The following is a 5558-nucleotide window of genomic DNA, read 5'->3' as shown; positions in this document are numbered from 1 at the left end:
AGGAGATGTTGCTGCTCATCCTTCTGCTGCTTCCTGCTAGCAGAGTAGGGAATAAATAACCCCTTGGCATAGGCTTTGGCAGTTTCCTCAAGGAAGGATGGGCAGCACGGTGGCACAGTGGTTAGCACTGCTGCCTCACAGCACCAGAGATCTGGGTTCAATTCCCGCCTCAGGCGACTGACTGTGTGAAGTTTGCACATTCTCCCCGTGCCTGTGTGGGTTTCCTCTGGGTGCTCCAGTTTCCTCCCACAGTCCAAAAATGCGGAGTTAGGTGAATTGGTCATGCTAAATTGCCCGTAGTATTAGGTGAAGGAGTAGATGTAGGGGAATGGGTCTGGGTGGGTTGCGCTTCGGCGGGTCAGTGTGGACTTGTTGGGTCGAAGGGCCTGTTTCCACACTGTAAGTAATCTAATCTAATGTAATGTCTCGTAACACCTGAAATTCCCTAGAAAAGTACTCCACAAACCTATTAGCCTTGAGGATAAAGAGATCCATTCGCTAGTGCCTCGAACACACTGTGACATCCTTAATCTTAACCAACAGCTACACTGGAGCGTGATCAGAGATGGTAATATTACCAAACGTACAAGATGCCATCAAGTCCAGGGTTGCCACGGGGGTCAGAAAAAAATCAATCCTGCTGTGACATCTATGTGGATTGCAAAAAAAATGTAAAATCCCTGCCTGAAGGGTGGAGACCAACCCTAAGTCCACACACAAATCCTTTAATTGTTTAGTTTGTACAAAGGATATCGGGGGGCCTTTGGGCAATCTAACTACCATGGGATTCACAAGACAATTAAAATCTCCCTCTATAATGATATGCTGGGGCTTCAGACTGATCAATTTAGAGAATGTATCAACCAGAAATTTGAGGAGATGGGTTGAAGGGCAATAAGCATTTAAAACACCATATTCTTCTCTGTTTAACAAAGCTTTAAGAATTACAAACCTCCCGTATGTGTTTTAATCACACTCCAGTAACTTAAATGGGAGATTCCTCCTAAACAATATAGCCATTCCCCTATATCTGGCATTAAAAGATGAAAAGTAAACCCGATCAAAGCCATTCTGCTGTAGTTTCAAATGCTCCCTATCATCCAAGTGTGTCTCCTGTAACAAAGCAATATCCACTCCTTTTTAAGACTTGAAAGTACCTTCTTCCTCTTAATTGGTGAGTGACTCCCCTTGATGTTCCAGATACACCATTTAATAAAGTCATTAGCCATAACCTTTTGCGGTAACATTTAAATGCCAGAGAGGAGGAACTCCAATCACAAATCACCGAGCCTTATTGTTGCAAGATCCATCGAACATAAAAACTACATAAACTAAGTTAAAAATCACACAACAATAGGTTATAGTCCAACAGGTTTAATTGGAAGCATACTAGCTTTCGGAGCATTGTTCCTTCACCAGGTGATAGTGAAGGGCTCAATCCTAACACAGAATTTACAGCAAAAATTTACAGTGTGATGTACACAACACTAGGTTATAGTCCAACAGGTTTAATTGGAAGCATACTAGCTTTCGGAGCATTGCTCCTTCACCAGGTGATAGTGAAGGGCTCAATCCTAACACAGAATTTACAGCAAAAATTTACAGTGATGTAACTGAAATTATACATTGAAAAATTGATTGTCTGTTAAGCATTTCATCTGTTAGAATACCATGATAGTTTCACTTCTTTCATGTGTAAATCACATCTTTGTCTGTGTGTGTGTGTCTGTCTGTCTGTGTTGGGGGTTGTGAGTGTGAGAAAGTGAGAAAGCTAGTGTGCTTCCAATTAAACCTGTTGGACTATAACCTGGTGTTGTGTGATTTTTAACTTTGTACACCCCAGTCCACACCAGCATCTCCAAATCATACATAAACTAAATCCACAACAGTTAACAATCCTACAAAGCTATCAAAGATTATATACAACAAAAACCAAAAAGCAAACCAACATATAAAGCGCCAACGACGCCAAATAGGGGAACTCACCCCCTGCCCAAAGGGGGCAACTACCTGTCCCAAAACCCAATTTCCCATCCCACTGCCAAGACTGCAGCCCAGGCATTTAAATACCTGAACCGGCTGTCAACTGCCCGTAAGTAGGCATCCAGCCAGCTCAACCATTTTCCCTCCTCCTAGCTAGAGCCGCACCTCAAACACAAGCAGACAAGAAAGAAAATACACCATGGAATAGCAACGTGAATAAAGAGATTTTGAAAAAAAAAGGGTAAATACCCCACCCATCCTTTGGTATAGTTTAGTTGAAAGTACGTATCCCAACCGCCTCTGTACATAGTTTAGACCAGATTGTTACTAATAAAAAAAAGGAAAAGAAAGCTCCAACCTGACTTCCTCTGCTTTTTAAAGAAAAAACAAAGGCATACTCAAACAACACTACAATTTGTATATACTCAATTGTCCAGATTAAGTTAATTTGTCCACAAATTGTCTTGCCTTATCCAATGTGTCAAAGAGATGTACGGATCTACCTAAGGTGATCCGAAGCATCGTCGGATACCTTAGAGAGTACTGGATCCCAAGTTCCCTCAGTCTTCTCTTGACACTGTCGTAAGATTTTCTTTTCTGCATCACTGCCATTGAGAAGTCCTGGAAGAACATGATCTTACAGCCCTTGTAAATTAGGGCCTTCAGATCATTCCCCTGGATTCTGGAAGCTTCTATGATTCTCTCCTTATGTCTATAATGATGAAACTGCACCAAGATAGGACGAGGGCATTGACCCGGACCTGACCTTTGCGCTGTGACCCGGTGAGCTCCCTCGATCTTCACACCTCTCATCCCAGCCTCCAAGTTAAGGAATTTCGGCAACTACTCCTCAATAAATTCCGCCGGCCGCTCACCTTCCTTACGCTGTGGCAACCGACGATCCGAATATTTTTTCTCCTGCCTCTGTTCTCGAGATCATCAACCTGGTCAAGCAAATTATGGACCTGCATCACCAGGGTTTGGATCCTATCCTTGGAGGAACTAGTATCAGCTTCCACCACTGTGACTCTGTGTTTTACCTCATCCATCCTTTTTTCCAAGTCTCCCAGCTGCTGTTCATGCTTTTGCAGCATGTTAGAGATTAGGGCCAGTCTCTCCTCTATCTGCTTACCCAACATCTCGTGAAGTTTTGGGAGCTCCATCAGGGCATGTTAAGTAATCGAGTCCGAGGCTCCTGCAGGTTGGGCCATAGGCCTGGCCTCATATGCTCCTCCTCCCTTCTTTGACATTCCTGGATGGCGAAAACCCAGGTAAGTTGACTTCCCTGGGACTCCACAACCTTTCCAGAGTCCCAGGATATCGCGATGGTCCAGGTTGGGCAGTTAAAAGTTCCTGATGAGGGCTCCGGCCCGAAACGTCAATTCTCCTGCTCCTCGGATGCTGCCTGACCTGCAGTGCTTTTCCAGCAACACACTCTCAACTCTGATCTCCAGCATCTGCTGACCTCATGTTTCCCAGGTTAAACGTTCGTCCCGCTTGTGCTACAGTGTGGAGCTCTGCAACGCGATTCTCCTAGATCACCGCCATCTTGGATCCCCACAGAAAAAAATATTTTTTATTTGTGATCCATAGATCCAGTCTTTTCCCAAAAAGGAAAGCATCCCTTCAGCATCCATTGTGTCAGGCGTCCACTGTCAAGTCCCCACAGGATCTTACTTAATAAGATTACCTCTTGTTCTTCAAAACACTAATGAATACAGGCCTAACCTGTCTTTGCTCTCCAACCTGGATGATGGTTTCAGGAAAACCTCAACTCCTTTCCCAACAGCATTGTTGACGTACCTACACCCCAATTAAAGCAACACTTCAAGAAAGCAGCTCACCACCACCTTTTCAAGGACAGCTAGGGATGGGCAATACCTGGAGGTCTTAGAAAACATGAAGGTGGATAAATCTCCAGCATCTGATCAAGTATATCCCAGGACGGTGTGGGAAGTTATGGAAGAATTTGTGGAGCCCATAGCAGAAATATTTGTATCATCTATAACCACAGGTGAGGTGCTGGAGGACTGGAGGGTGGCTAATATGCCTTTATTTAAGAAAGATTGTAAGGAGAATCCTGGGAATTATAGACCTATGAGGCTGACATGGGTGGTGGGTAAGTTGTTGGAGAGGATTCTGAAAGATCGGTTTTATATGCATTTGGAGAGGCAAGAAATGATTAGGGATAGTCAGCATGGTTTTGTGCGAGGGAAATGTTGTCTTACAAATGTGATTGAATTTTTTGAGGAAGTAATGAAAAAGGTTAATGAGGGCAGAGAGGTAGACGTAATTTACTTGGACTTCAGTAAAGCCTTTGATAAATTTCCACATGGTAGACTAATTAGTAAAGTTAGATCTCAACAGGATGAGCTTGGCAATCAGATGCAAAATTGGCTTTACAGTAGAAGATAGAGAGTGGTGGTGGAGTGTTGTTTTTCAAACTGGAGTCCTGTGACCAGCAGTGTTCCACAGGGATCGGTACTAGGTCCACTTTTATTTGTCATTTATATATAAAATGATTTGGATGAGACTATCGGTGGCATGGTTAGTAAGTTTGTAGATGACCCAAATTTCTGGTATAGTGCACAGTGACAGCGGTTATCTAAGATTACAAAGAGATCTTGATCAATTTGGTCAAAGGGCTGAGGAGTGCCAGATGTAGTTTAGTTTGGATAAATACAAGGTATTGCATGTTGGTAAAACAAAAAAAGGGCAGAATATATACAATTAATGGTAGGGCCTTTGGTGGTGTTGTAGAACAGAGGGACCTAGGGGTTCAAATATATAATTCTTTGAAATTTGCATCACAGGTCGACAGGGTGGTTAAGAAGGCATTAACATGCTTGCCTTCATTGCTCAGACCATTGGGTATAGGAGTTGGGACTTCACATTGAGTGACGTTATGCAGTACTGTGTGCAGTTCTTGTCGTCCTGTTGTAGAAAGTATATTATTAAACTGGAGAGGTTTCAGAAAAGGTTTACCAAGATATTGCCGGGAATTGATGATTTGTGTTATAAAAATAGGCTGGGACTTTTCTCACTGAAGCGCAGAAGGTTGAGGAGTGACCTTTTAGAGATTTATAACATCATGAGGGGCATAGATAAGATGAATAACAAAACTGGGAAGTTCAAAACTTGGGGCATATTTTTAAGGTGAGAGGACAGAGAATGGTTAGTGGGTCAGATGAACTGCCAGAGGAAGTGGTGGATGCAATTACAACATTTAAAAGACATTTGGATATGTACCTGAATAGGAAAGAATTGGAGGTAGTTGAGAGTATGGTGCTGGAAAAGCACAGCAGGTCAGGCAGCATCCGAGGTGCAGGAAATCGACATTTCAGGCTGGAGCTCTTCATCAGGAAAGATTTGGAGGTATCCAGGCCAAACATAAGTAGGATCAGTTTAGTTTGGGAACATGGTCAGCATGGACTAGTTGGACCGAATGGTCTGTTTCCGTGCTGTGTGACTCAATGAGTCTATCATAGGCATGATGAAAAACGTACTAGGGGAGAGGAGGATGGGTGCAGGATGAGGGGGAGAGAAGGAGGGGTGCAGGATGAGGGGGAGAGGAG

The sequence above is a fragment of the Chiloscyllium plagiosum genome, chromosome 4 (genome assembly GCF_004010195.1).
Source record: "Chiloscyllium plagiosum isolate BGI_BamShark_2017 chromosome 4, ASM401019v2, whole genome shotgun sequence".
NCBI classification, from domain to species: Eukaryota; Metazoa; Chordata; class Chondrichthyes; order Orectolobiformes; family Hemiscylliidae; genus Chiloscyllium; species Chiloscyllium plagiosum.
Note: the sequence above shows the minus strand (reverse complement) of the source record.